This window comes from Pempheris klunzingeri, chromosome 22 (assembly GCF_042242105.1).
Source record: "Pempheris klunzingeri isolate RE-2024b chromosome 22, fPemKlu1.hap1, whole genome shotgun sequence".
Taxonomy (NCBI): domain Eukaryota; kingdom Metazoa; phylum Chordata; class Actinopteri; order Acropomatiformes; family Pempheridae; genus Pempheris; species Pempheris klunzingeri.
The window spans coordinates 14,282,380-14,297,898 of NC_092033.1; positions in this window are offsets into that span (position 1 = coordinate 14,282,380).

Here is a 15,519-nt window from a genome sequence, read left to right on the forward strand (position 1 = left end):
AATCAATATGCAGCCCACTCGCTCACTGAAAAGCAGCGGCGAGAGAGGAAGAGAGGAAGTGAAAGTGAAAGGGAGAACAGGAAAAGGAGAAGATGAGACTGAGAGAGGAGGAAAAGTGTTCTCATTTCGTCACTATGGTTGCGAGTGTCATGCACACAAATATATGAATGTATAGGGGTAGGCTATAAAAAAACAAAAACAAACACCATTCATAATAAAACACTTTAAAGGATAGTTTTCAAGGTTTCTGAGACACAGCACTCAGATACCACACATACTGTACAATACTGATGTTAAACGGAGTTATTGCTAATTGGTCATCATTTCTCCTTATATAATAGCTGCTGTGACCCCTGCCTGAAGCTAATATGAGGCACCAGCAGTCTCAGTTAGCCAAATCTACGGTCTTTATAGTACAAATTCCCTCTTTGTGTTTCGCAAAACAGTCTCAGTTTAGGCTGAGCTGAGGCGGAGGGATACGTCCTAGTAGTTGCATGTCGGTTTTGTTGCCGGGATACAACACTGGCAATAAACCTACACACCACTGCCAGGATGAAGATACCCACACCTATATGACTAACTCAAGACTGCTACAGTGTCCTATTAGCTTTGGCTGGACCGAAGCATGCTAAAGTCAAAGACTGCAGATGTCGTCTCATTTGTTACAGTGGAGTCGCATTGGGAAGTGACAGAAGGAATGATTAAAGTGAGCAAAAACTCTTTTAAGGTACATATGACAAACCTATCTTTTAAAGGAGACATATTATGCTCATTTTCAGGTATTACTTTGGTACTGTGATTACTACATACTGCTCTTTTCAGCCTCTTCTTGAACGCCCCCATTTAGCCCCATTTATCGGAAAAGCCCAGTCTGCTCCGATTGGTCCACATTAGCCACATTAGCCGAGCATTCGCTACCACCAAGTTCAAAAAACTAACCTGTCAAATCAACAGCAAAACAACATAAAACGTACAGTTTCCATGTATGAAATCAGGTCACAGATAACCGCTACTGATCCATCATTGAGCTTGTAAAATAACGTTACACACATGCACAGTGGACGGGTTTTACCGTTGCTCTGAGGGTATTTCTGTCACAAGGGTTTTTGCAGCCAACAACAGCACAATTTGCGTGCTTCGCTTGTGCCTTCGACATCTTATTACCAGAGTTAGCATTAGCCACACAGCGATCGGATAGAGGAAGGTGAATTCAGGTTTTTAGTGGGCGGCACCAAAAAGGAGGTCACATGATCAACAGATCCCTGCATGTGATGTCACAAGCCAGAACTAAAACAGAGCGTTTTTACAAAAACGTACTACACGATGGAACAGGTGTCTTTTCACATAGTTTGAGGATCTCGCCAGGGACACAAATATATGTTTAAGAGACGTTAAAATGTCTATTTTGAATAATATTTCCCCCTTAAAGCCCAACAGAAGTATTGGACTTCTTAACTTACTGTATAGCAGAATGTATTTGAGGGTGTGTTAGTACACGATGACATCACTGTTGGATTTGATTACAAGCAGGGGCAGATGGAAATCGAAGTCTTCTTGGTTCTTTCTTTGTGTAAACCACTGTATAAAAGAGGTAGAAGTAGCTTCTGGGTCTGAAAAATAAAGCCAATATCTAAGTGCCTTCAACCTGCATTCTTTCTAATAGCAAGCGGGAGAAGACTCCACTGGTTAAATATCAGTTCAAAAGCTACAAAATGTGGTTCTTATTCTTCAACAGCACTGCCAAACAAGCTTGTAAACTATAGCTCCCAGTGTACACTTGTTAACGCTGTTTCTCTATGACCCCTATGGCTCCACTGTCATTAGACTCAGAGGCTAGAAGGCTAAAGTAGCATTTCTGATTGATCCTCAATAGATCTCTTCTCGTCAGTAACAGAAAATAACAATTATGCTTTTAAAAATTACTCCAATATGAATTTGACTGCAAAAGGATGTGTTTTAGTTGGACTTGGCAGTGCACTTCAAGGGTTCATCACCTATTTCATAGCCAAGCTGCGCTGCTTTGGACCATCCACATAAATCCTTGTGTGTGTGTGTGTGTGTGTGTGTGTGTGTGTGTGGATATTGATAGGTCTGACTTAAGGTCAATATTGTGTGGGCTATAATGAAGCTGAGATGCAGGAATGATAGCAATGAGACCATTTAATAGAGGAGGAGGAGGAGGAGGAAGCTCATATACAGTAGCCTCTTTTTAGAACAACTAGCTTTTTGCTTCTGCCCCCCCACCCCCCTTCCCAACATCTCTCATTAGCTGATGATCGATCCCCTCCCTGTGTAGCCCACACAGAGAGAAAACGCAATTAGAGCATTGACCAAACGATTATGGGAACTGGTGCTCGATAGGTGATCATCACCTGAGAGGGGCAGGAGGCATGTTATGGAGGGGGGGGCAGAGGCCAAAGGGTGAGTTTGGGGTGAGGGAACATTGAGGACAAACTGTGAGTAAACTGAGATGAGAATGTGGGAGTGAAAGGAGAGGATAAACAAGACTAAATAAAAGAAAATGTGAAGGCCACTGTGTGAATCTGCACTTGCACCTTGATGTTACATGTGGATATATATATTCTTGAAAACATAAAGTAAATGCAGTATGTCAAAAATACATGTATTCATTCAATTGTATATGTCCACATAATATGTGAAGGGCTACACTTCTTTATGGTGTTGAATTAGTCTCAAAACCTGTGCACATATGAATCAGGCTTATGCAAGTGACACATACGCACAAAACAATAGCTGAAAGTGGAAAAGCACCATTGTGAGCAAGCATTTCAGTAGTGCACAGCCCAGCATCACAGCTCTTTGTGAAATAGTCACAAAATTTGATTTATTTTTTGTTCATGGACACAAATTTTTTTTGTGGTACACAGTACAACTTTTAAACTAATGTATTTCAGTTGGAAGATGTTGAATATGTCATGTGAATTGGGCCTAGGGAGACAGTAGCTGTATTGCTCTTTTCTCATTTGATTTTTTTCCTGTAACAACTACATTATTCAACATTTAATCATGAGAATTTATTCTTGTTATCAGTCTGCATCAGTTCAGTGGACGCAAGATAAACATTCGCTTTTGGCTTAGGCAGCTTCTCATAGGACACTGTGCGTGTTGAGAGGAACCAGTCACGGCCCCATGCTGGAGGGACCACATTTGTTCACACGAAGCAGAAATGCACCCTCGTCTGGATGCTTTTCCGCTCGCGTATATTGTTTTGTGCACATGTATCACGTGTACGTACCAGGGTTTTATGTACGTGGATTTTAAATGCTATATTTTTATTTCAACATAGAAAAGAAAGCCATTCAATGCAAAGAGTTAACCTGATTTTTCTAATTTGCTCTTTCAGGGCCCACAGTAGAGACTCTAAGAAGAGTCAATGGAGGCAGAGAGACCTTAAAAGGGCACAAAAAAAAAGGCTTTGAATTGCAGCTACTCAGTAATAATGTCTCACTTGGCACTTTCTCTCAGGCAGCATCCATGTTTCCACCATTATCAAAGTAAGCTGCTTCAAAGACAAGGGGGAGCCCCTTCTGCGCTACACATATGTGTTCTGGAGAAAGTAAATACACTATATTCATTCTAGCAGGAAGTTAAGAAATAGCATGAATGTTACCGTATGAGTTCAACGTTTTTACGTGTTTTTTTCATTAAAAAAACGATAATTTGTTGAATTAAAATTTGTCTTAATACCACTGGAAGATTTAAATCTTAGTTCATTTTATATCTCTCACTAGGAAATGGTGTATTGACGACATCAGTATTAACAGTGCCATGGTAATCTTAGAGAAATAATCCTCAATAGCGGGAAGAGGTGAATTGATTTCCCCTTTGGGTGTCTGCTCTGTCTGTATGAATATTAACTATAATGCTGTAACATTATTGTTTTCCATGTCTGTTAAAAAAGTGAATAAAACCAAACTAACATATTGGCGCCAACGTCAGTAATATGGCTGGTTGCTGTTTCTCACAAAATAGCACAATTCATTTCAATCAGCACAGCTAGGAATCTAGCAAGCTAGCTAGCTAACAACATTACTACTCAGTAAAGATGCCTGCAACCGTATTAATAACATTCCTTATTATTTGCATATATATATATACACATACATAGAGATACACATCTAATATGTTGTTAGCATGAGTTTATCGTATGATGATCTATGATCTATGATTAATGATGTCAGTGATGTCTCATGTAATTGTCTGCAAAGTTAGTTTCTTTTGTTAAGTTCCATTTTTCGGCTCATAAAAACTTTCTTCTGTTCTTCACTCTGTTTCCCGTGTGGGCAGGACTTAAACGTGCTCTTTCTCTATGTCTGTAAACTCTTTGCCTTCTTAAACATCAATTCATCATTCTGCAGTTAACAGTGATCTGAGTGGGAGAAATTATAGAGAACAATTTACACCGTGGTCGACACTGGCAACCCGTCTCTCTATCCGCACTGTTATTGCCACTGTTCCTCAAAATTAAGACCACATTTCTCATAAAGCCTGTTTCCTCTCCCCCTTCCTGTTGGCTTTGAATTAGTATAAATTCAGTGTCTTACATCTCTGCATTTAAAATGTTCCCATTAGCCTGCAGGAACAGAGGAAACGCTACTTAAATAAACCTTATTGATAAACAGTTTAAATCTGAGGTGATTCTAGGCAACATTTAGGACTTCACTGTGGTCTTTTGAGGATCTAATTCAGTTGTTTTAGGGTAAGGGAAAATTTTTTCTTTTAGGAATTTTATGATTTGGTTTGACATTTGCTAAATACCTAAAACAACTGTCTTTATCACTAATGCATGGCCTCTTTTAACATGCACAATTTTAGCAACAGTCTGGTCCATTATTGCTTAACTGGACTCAAACGTTCTTCAAGAGGTCAGAATCTTTACTTGTGGCAGTTCTTGCCCATTTATATTTACATGTATGAGCAACGAGCAATTCATAAAAAACTGGAATGAGCTGCCACTGAATGCCGTGATTTCAATAGGTTGCCTGAAGAGAACAGACATGCAGGAGATTATATTTCTAATAGTCCGTCACTTCTTGCACAAGCTCATATCGACAAAATTCAGAAATTCTGACTATTTAGTTACTTTCATCAAAACATGATGAAAACCCGTACTGAAAGTGTTGCTTTGTTTTGGGGGCCATGTTGTTTTTCTCTATTGAATGTTGCATTTTGTTACATTTGCAGCAGGTTAGGAAAGTGGTGGGCACACTTTAACAGGAAGTGCCCTCGCTTTCACTTCCTCTTTGGTGCTCTACATTGCTTCCTGCATAAATCCAGTACATTTATTCTCGCCATCTCTCTTTCTCTCTAATTTCCTCCTCTGTACTTCATTGTCTCTCACTCCCACTCTCTCTAACCCCTCTCTATCCCAGCGTCTCTGTTTCATGCAGTTCACCCAATTTCCTCTCCATCTCTTTTCTCTGTGTGAATAGCTTAAAAAGCATTATGCACCACACTGATTCACTCATTTCATGAATAAAATAACGCTACCAGTCACACAGGGTCTAAACCAGGCTTTGACATGGGTTTTTCAAGGCAGATACCAATATCTGTATTTTTAGAATAGAGCTGACAGTAGCAGGAGAGATTGAGCCAATATTCTGTATTTTTAAATGTCACTGTTGTCATGCCAAAATTTAGGCAAAATACAAGGGTTACCTCCACAAATGTATTCCTGACAAGATAGAAAAACCGACAAGACAAAAATATATTAAAGTAGTAGATCTGTTATAGCATATTTACCTATGTATATTTCAAATTTGAGTCACGTTTTACTGTAACATACATAATTACATGGATTCAAGATGTTGTAATTGAGTCTGTTTTTCTATATATTTTGCTGTGTACTTTTTAATCTATATTCGAATTAGTTTTTGTTGTGCATAAATATACTCAAGGCCAATGACAATAGTACAATATAAAGGTATGGGCTGACAGAATGGCAGCAGCAATGTGAGCAAGGCTTTTAAATCTTAAGTACTATTGTTTTATTATTGTATATTGCATGTACTGCTACTGCTAAATTTATATCAACACGTAGAATTAAAATAATTTTGAATTAGTTCTTTAAGAAGACTCCTAAACCGAACCATTTCTCATGTTAATAAAAGGTTAATATCAGCCCCATATATTCTGGTCAAATCCCAAAGCCACAGATATTGTGCATACATCACTTATGAAAGGGAATAAAACAACAAAGCAAAATACCATACAAATCCCAATATGTCAGTGGCTGTGAAAGTGTTTTTCCCCCTATGGTCTCCCCATTGATCCAGCAACATAAATTAGCTCAGGGAATCCTTTCACCAACCAATACCTGATGGGAAATCTCTCTTTGTCTGAGGTGCTGTGGTCATTTGTGCTAAAAGGTCAGAGGTCAGATAGAGCAGCAGTCAATTAAAGCCCTGCAGATTCGCAAGGAGGAAACAATCTCCAAGCCCATCTGTGGACCCTCGCCTCGGGGGTCTGGTCGCCAATAACTGCCTTACCTCTGTGTACAGGGTGTGTGTGTGTGTGTGTGTGTGTGTGTGTGTGTGTGTGTGTGTGTGTGTGTGTGTGCGTGTGTCTGTTTACTTCTTGTATGAATGTTTATATATCTCTTTCTATATTTTTTATATATCATTGTTCTACCTTCCCATCCAAGAATCATAATGGATGGATGGATGAACTTATAATTGTGGAGGGGTTTTGGGCATCTCTGTAACCCTGGGATCTGTTTTGTCAAGTGCAACAGCTCTTGGTAGGGTCACCTAAGGCAAATTTGTCCCACGGGAGGTGCTAGAATAAGAGCTTCACAATTCATAGACCCCACATGGATTGGCCAGGAAGGAGCTACAGCAGACATAGGGTGATTTATGAGTGCAGTTGGTATAAGAATACCTTAGGCCAAAGATTGATGATCAACTTTGTGGTTGTGTCATCAGATTAGAAGCCTTATGTCTTGGATCCTCTGGTGAAGAGAGGAGCAGAGCTGTCAAGTAATCACTATGTTGGCAGGGGAAGCTGCTGACAGACCTGATAAAACCAGAGAAAAACAAAACAAAGTGAGTGATCTAGGAACATCTGGATAAGGCCTTTTTTCATAATATCTTTAACTCTAAACATGTCATGCAACATGTTCAAAGCCTCTATTGTGAAGGTGGCTGCTGAGTTGTGGTCAGAAGGTCACCAGTGTCTTTCATTGCAGCACTCTAAGAACCTTCTTGTGAACACAACGGTGAAGGAGACTGTCAAGCTGTCAAGGCTACAGAGAAGGACTTTTACCTGAAGAAAGGTGTGGCAAATGACTCAAGAAGGGATAGCAGGGCTTAATTCTCTCCGTGTTCAGTGGGAGAGGAGACCTGCTGACTGACTGGGGTTAATGTCAAGTGGTGGAAATGGCACTTGCAATGGCAGAATTCCTGAACCCAACCAAGATGTCTATGGAGAAGGCAGAGTTTGGCAGAGGTAGTTTGCATGTTCCACAGCGTCAAGGCTCCAGGTGTGCATGAGAATTGCCCTGAGATACTGAAAGCTTTGGACATTATCGAGACATCCTGACTAATGGGCTTCTTCAATGTTGTGTGGAGGTTGAGGCACAGTGCCTGGCAGACCGGGTTAGTAGTTCCCATTTTTAAAAAAAAGGGGGGCAGAAGGTGTGCACCTACTGTTGATGTATCACACTGTTCAACCTATCTGAGAAAGCTTATGCCAGGATGCTGTAAAGGAGGCTCTGACTGGCTGTTGAACTACAGATCAAAGAGGAATGTGGGGTATGACCGGGTCATGGAATAGTGGATCAGGTGTTTACCCTTGCAGGGTGATTCAAGGGGACCGTGTCCCTTAGGGAGTCTTGAGGGAGGTACAGCTGGAAGTTGCAAAGGTTCCAAAAAAAGTTTCCTCCCAAGGGTGGCTGGGCATACCTTGAAGACAAGGTAAGGAGCTCAGACATCTGGAGGGAGCTCTTAGTAAGTTAGAAGCCTCTGCTCCTTCACATCAAAAGGAACCAGTTTGGGAATGTGATCAAGATGCCTCTTGGGTGTCTCCCTTTGAGGTTTGCGCCTGGAATGTCCAACTGGAAAGAAACCCCAGGATAGACCCCGGGATGCTGGAAAGATTATATATCCCATTGGGCTTGGGAATCCCTTGAGATTCTCCAGGAGGAGCTGAAAAACTTCACTTGGCAGAGGGATGTTGATGCTCTTGCTTAACTTGCTGCCACCACAACTTGGCTCCAGATAAGCAGCAGAAAATGGATGGATTGATGGATGGATGGATGCTCTACATCACTAGAAATAAACATAAATATCTGCTGATGTGTATAATCTTTTATTACTTTTATACACTCCAGATACACAGACACACACCCACACACCAGTTGGAGGTGTCAGTCCACAGACGTAGCTCTCAGCTTGCTGCCAGTACAGAGGTCACTGCAAGCCAGCACACTCCATTTCCCAGGTTGCCATGGGGCTGGCCAAGGGCAGCACGGCGTATTGTTCGCTGGCTTGATGAAACATGTCTACCTTGGTGTGTGTGCCTTGTGGGAGGGTCAGAGATGAATGTTTATATATATGTGGGTGTGAGTGTGTGTTATGCTCTTTCTCATATGGCACACTGACAAGTCAAAGGCTCATATATCATTCTGTGGCAGAGTGGCAGAGAGATATTTATGGGTGTCTGATGCAACTGTGTAGTATGTGTGTGTGTTTGATAGGAAAGAGAGTGAGGATGACTGCAAAAAATACAAAAAGAGAGAGAGCAGGAATTCCTTCTCAAGTAAAGGCAGGTCTCTCTGAGGTTGTCATGTCAGTGTGCTTACATACTCACTATTACCCAAAGTATAGCTTTATCAAAGAAGAACTACGTTCTTCCTCTCCTGGACTGTCCTGCACATGGTAATTGATAAAAAAAAAAAAAATCTATTTTATCATTCCTTAGTTTTGGGGGCTTTTCTGTGTTTGGGTTAACAGATAGCAAGTAAAAAGTATTAACACGAAGGGGGAATAGATGTTATTGTCTTCAGCCAGAAAGAACAAACTGAGTAGATAAAGACGACAAGACAGAACCCCCCAAAATCTCACAGAACACAAATACTTACTTTTCTGTACTTAAACAAAAATGGACAGATGCCACAGGACTGAGCCATTTTTACCAGCAAGCAAACAAATAAATGTAACTAAAAGTCAGTGCACTTTGTTTTGGTTGACACTGTGTTGCCAGTCATATTTCAAACTGAACCGAGCAACCATTAAACAATGTAAATTACATTGGGGATTTTAGTTCCCACAGTCATATTATATCAGCGTTTAGGCTTTGGAATCATAATTATTTTCAAAGTGATGAATAAGGTAAATATTCAACATGCAATAGCTTTTGGCTTTCGGTTTAATCATTTTGTTTTAGTGATCTAATACAAAAAAAAATCACAAAACCTGACAAAAATAAGGCTTCAGGAAGCTTGTAGTGGAGTAGGAGGTTGTAGACTGGAGCTAAAAACAAACTCCTAACTAAGCTAACGGCATTAATAAGAGCCAGGGATGTCATCATCTCTGGATGTGTGGTTTGTAGACTATGACTTCTTGCTTCTATCCAGTGGGCGGGAGAGAAAACAGCCTGCCAAGATATTATTTCATAACATTCGGTACCACTCGACAACCATGAGCTGGTTTTACTGACCGGAGAAAATCGTTGTTTCCCTGTCAGTCCCGCAGCAATGCCAACCCACACACACTCACCTCTGCACAACTCGCTGCAGGCAGGGCCGAGCAAGGGAAGGAAGGATGGATGGATGAGGGGAGGAGGAAGGAGGCTCTGAAAAACAACTCTGACTGCAAGGAGGAAAACCTTAGAGTATTGTGTCATCGCTGCCAAAAAAACAGTGGACTATAGCTTCGGTCATCTAAATGTGTTCGCAATAAAGTTTTGAGAAAACACAGGCACGCATATACATGTGCTCAGATGGTGTAACCCAAAGAACACGATCATCTGTTTCTCATTGCTGAGGAATCTTCTGAGCTGCTTCCAACCCCAACCCCTCCTCCACTCCATCCTTTCGTCCCTCCTTCCTCCACTCTGCAGTGCTACAGTGCTTCAAACTGTAAACACACACTCTGTGGGACGAATTCACAGCAACAGGAAATCGACTGATATGGGTTTTTGAAAGCTGATACTGCTCTTTTTGGAAACCTGATTTTGTGTATCTTATCCACAAATAATGCAAATTTGACAACTTCATGGAAACAACCTTTCTGCTAAAACCTAAAATTAAAAAAAAATTATGAGGATATATTCTAGTATGATAAACAAAACATTTGACCTGGGATTGAAATTAAGCATTTCTGAATGTGCATAAAGAAAACACACGTCTGCTCATTTGTGATATCAAATGGGATTCCTCATCTGTGTTTAAAGCTTTCAAAAATGAAAAAGTTTATGGCTTACAACAATTCATTCATCAGTAGGATTAAAATTTGTCTTTTCATGTGTTTATAGATATTCTTGTATATGTATAATAGTTTTATAACATACTACACATTAGAACATGTTAAAGTGTTTATTAATGTACAGGATTTGTCAACAATTATAACTTCTCCTATTTAAACATAATTTACATTGTATTATTTTACATTACGTTATTATTATTACTTTACACAGATGTGCTTCACTATATTGTCATTCATTTACAGATCATACAACAGCATACCAAATGGGTGTTATAAACAGTGGGAGTTATAATTGTTGGCAGGAATACATTAATACACACCTATAGCTGAGAAAAACCCCATTATTCAGTGGTATAAACATTTATTAAACATGCACACGCTGCTAATACTGTAAATGCTTAATGCGGGAGGGCGAGGGGTTAAAGTGTGTTACCACTGGGGAGGAGCAGTTACTGGCTGTGGTATACATCAGGGGAGAGAGAGGACGAGAGGGAGGAAAGGAAGGAGAGGAAGGGAGTCCAAAGCTGAGCTGTCAGGACCCTCCGGGTCAGAGCTCCATGGAAAAGAAAAAAAAAAAAACACACACACTCAGCATTTACGTCCTGCGAGTGCTGCATAATTGCATCATCAGACCGTCAATACTCCCTCCGATGACAGATTGCATAAACTGCAATTTTTTAACTTGTCACATGTGTGTGCGTTAACAAGTCAAACAAGGTGACATATGAGTGAATCAGCGAGACTCCAGCATGTTTCTGTCCGACTGCTTTCATGAAACATGAATTTCTTAAGGTCTGTCAGATTTTCCAGGAAGCCTGCATGGTCAGATTGTCTGGAGGAAGTCTTCCTTAAGCCTTTATGTGTGTTTGCCGAGCATTTAAATCTATTGAGCAAAGCTTTTCACCCCTCCAGCGTGGACTAAATCTGATGTCACATGAAAGCAGGGAGAGAGAGAGACAGAGAGAGAGACCCTTGGATGTTTCAGACATGCACTGAGCTGCAGTGATCCATCCAAACCTTTTGAAGTTTATATCCTCAAAACATTTAAACTCCCTCCAATAGTGTTTCCAGCACTGTAAAGTAGGCTTGCGTTGCATTTGGTATCAACAGGAAAGGCAGACAAGAGGATATGAGACAAGGAAGGAAAAATTAAAAAAAAAAAAAAAAACACAAAAAAAGACGTGTTGCTTCATGTTGAGGCCTGCCTCTGTTTTGGAAAGCGAGGTCATGAGAAGAAGGTGAAGAGTACATCTGTCTCCTCCTTCAAAGACAGACTCTCCTCTGTCTCTCTATCCCTCGCTTGGTTTTTAAAGCCCGGCAGTATCATATGATAAAAGTGCAGCTTTTAAGAGCTTTTAGAAGTCTAAAAAAGGACACTGTCTCTTCTGCGCTTGTTCTTTCTCAGCACTTTGCTTCAGCAATCATATGGTTGGTATTCTTTATGCATGCGCATGCTTTCATGCCCCATATTGGATTTGCTGATAAAAATAGAGGGAAAAATGAAAAGAATATTACGAGCTAACAATTTTGACGTGGATATTCAAATGTGTTCCTGTGAAGTGTTGTGGAGAGAAATGAGGGCTGCTCTGAGGTCAGCTCCAATACTGCGGGCCCAGATCAACTTAAAAGGGGAACCGGCTGATCCAGAGTCAGTTCATCAAATATTAATGCTGCGTGTGGTATTCCTGGGAGCGTAGCCCGACCCGAATACAATTACAAGCAATAAACAGCAGTTCTGCTTTAATCACAAGAGCAACGTTTACATGATTAATGCAATATACTCCAATCTCATATCGCTGTTATGAGCTCAAGCTGAGAGCATGGTGCCAACGTTGTGATTATGCACATGATTATGTTGATTTTTTTTATATTACCTCTTTTCATTTGTCTTTATTATGGACTCCAGGATTTTCAAGCGCGGGTGACATGGTGTGGATCTGCAGACGAAGCTCGCTGGAAGCGCTGAAACACGGCCAGCTTGGAGATTAATTCAGGGTGGGTTTAAAGCCCTCTCAATTCTGCCTGTCTCTCATCCTCCAACACTGCAGCACATAAGATATACGGCGCTGCTCTTCCGAAATTCTCTGCTTTCTAAAATGCCCCCATCCAAAACCATTTTATCCCACATTTCTTATCTTTGTATCTCCGTTCAGCTGTAATATCCCAGAACAGGATCAAGACAAGGGTCAAGAAGAGGTAAGGAGTGATCCCTTCAGACAGGATCAAGTTTTTCGGAGCACTTTTTATGTGAGCTTGGGACCGTGTGCGGAAACTATGACATTTACTGGCAAGAAAGAAGAGAGACAGCTGGACTGAGATCCTTATAGAGTTTCCAGAGCTTTGTCAAAATGTAAATGAAGGAACTAAAAGAGAGAGAGAGGCAGCAGCGGTACAATTCAGAAGAGTTTGTATAATGGAAAGAAAAAAAAAAAACACTCCTCATTAGGCAAACACACTTCTGATTAGGTAGAATCAGTAAGCTAAGGACAGCATCAGTGTGATTGGAGGTGGTGGTTTGAGGAGAGAGCAACAGTGAAGAGACCCTCAACACTGATGGCCGGCATGACTGCTACTTGACTCACTGTGGCAGACCTCTGTAACAAGATGCCCCAACCATCTCTCACACACACACACACACACACACACACACACACACACACACACACACACACACACACACACACACACACACACACACACACACACACACACACACACACACACACACACACACACACACACACACACACACACTTTGAAATTTCCCACACCCAAACACACAGATGCAGCAAGCCGTCCAAATCAAATGACAAGATATGTTGTTTGTACATGTCCTCCAGAATGACATAGAGGCTCTGGCAGCGCATCATGTGCCTTTCAGAATCAGCATAAAGCACAGCTGTGAAATATTAACCAGACAAACAGCAATAGTCAGTTTCATGATGTGACAAAGCTACTGTTAATGTTTGGTTAGGTCTAGGCACAAAAACAACTTGGTTAGTTTTAGGAAAACATCTCAGTCTGGGCTAAAATTACTTCTTTGTTAATGTTAGGGGACCTTCATTGAGATGGTTACACTGACAAACACTTAAGGTTAAGGTGATGGAGTGATTATGGTCATGCTTTAAAAAGAAACAACTTTTGCTCTGCTGGTGTTTTGTGTTAGTGTCCAATATTTTTTTCACATTAATATCTGTCACGGCCTTGATATACTCTGACAAATATTGTAGCTCTGGAAATAATGTCTGTCCTCACCCACTATCAAAGGCAGATGTAACGTGGCATAGTGCTACGAGGTAGGGCAGGTGTATGGGGCATACAAAGCCTATGACTTCAACACCGTAATCTGTGATTAGCATCCTGTCATTAATAGCCAGTCTAGGTTTCTATTCACCATAAGCTTTTCTCAAATCGTAACTTTTAATTGCCTAAACTTGAACTAAAGGTACTTGTGGTGCATCTTTGTCCTACCAAATATAATGAAAGATGAAAAAGATGTTCATCTATGTTGTGCTTGGTTCATTCTTGACCTTCGAAACAACAGATGACATAATAATCCCATTGCAAGGTCCACTTATGTGTTCTGGAGCTTTCAGCTGTATCTCACGGTCTTGGAATGTACAGACAAGTTATTTTGTTTATATATGTATGGGGACTTGTTGCCTTCTCTGACTTAAAACCTCCCATATCATCACTAGCACGAGCACGTTCCAGTTCTGCTGACATAAGAAGGAGATTATCAGGCAGATTTATGACTTTTCTTTATTACCATCATGTTTTTCAGAGGGAAAGTGTTGATTGTTGGCTTGCAAAACTGGAAAGCAAAACTGTGTTCCATCTGACCTGCCAAACATTCAGTTTAAAATATATCCACCCCATCCATCAAATTCTTCCCAAATCTGAATATCTTTATTTCTGTTTGTTCCACCATTTCTCTTCCTGTCCTTGTGCAAAGATTGGTCCTTTCTCTCACTTGGATTGGCCAAAAGTTGTTCAAAAGCATCTAGTACGTTGTGCTCATGTGGTTGCCTTAATATAAACTGAAGGAAAAATATTTATTGTTGCCTTCTTTCTTATCTATTTAGGCATAACGCTGACTTTTAGTAAGAGAACCCAGCGTTGGCAATATGAAGTCAGACCTTTCTGGTGGTTGTACAATCCTCACAATTGACATCAACTGAAAATGTACTGGATTGAACTCATTTTAAGAACAATGGGCAAACAGATGATTCAAACCAAACAATGATACATTCTACCTTTGTGGCCACGATTTAAAATCTAAGTGGTGTAATCTGACCAAATATATATGTTGCGGTGAAGGTGCTAAAATGTATTGTTGTTTGGTGGATCGAATTGTTCTCGTAGCTGATGATGATGGGGAATGAAAGCGGTTTATTGTTACTTTTAAACTTAGGATTGTGCTAAAGTGGAATTAGGCTTGATGGAGAGGGGAACAATCCAAATAGCTTGTTAGTTTGCCACCAGCTTGTAAGAGCTGTGTTAATTGTTTAGCCATTGAATTGTGGATGGGCTTTAATTGTTTGGTCGATAAATAGCAGGTGCTTTTGGGTAAGGCTCGATTTCCAGGGGTGCCAGCCATGTGACACAGAACTATTTTGTCCAGTGTTGTATATTCAATAAGCCCCAGGTGAAGGAAAACAAATGTCTAGTTTCTAAACCCATTATTGACTTTTGACGTTGGCTACAACAATGTCTATATAGTTGTTTGTTGGTAAAGTACACATTGTAACAATGTGAGTCAGTGGTAATTTGATATAGGAGATGTCCTCTATTGGGACTTGGATATTTTCAGGTGTTCAGTCTTCTTCTGTATTTGAAATGTACTCATATACAGACTTCTGCAAAAATCCCCTCAGGTGTTGACTCTTGGCCTCTGCACCCCAGTGTTAAAGAGGAATGACTGAGGAGATGTCACCATTATACCATACAATATCATGGACTTGGTTTTGTAGGTGTGTTACAAAAAAGAGTACCATTGCTGTTCTAGCATGCTGGGACATTTTTCTGCTGTGAAATCCACCAAAGTAGCGGATCACAGGGTTTTTGCTACTCA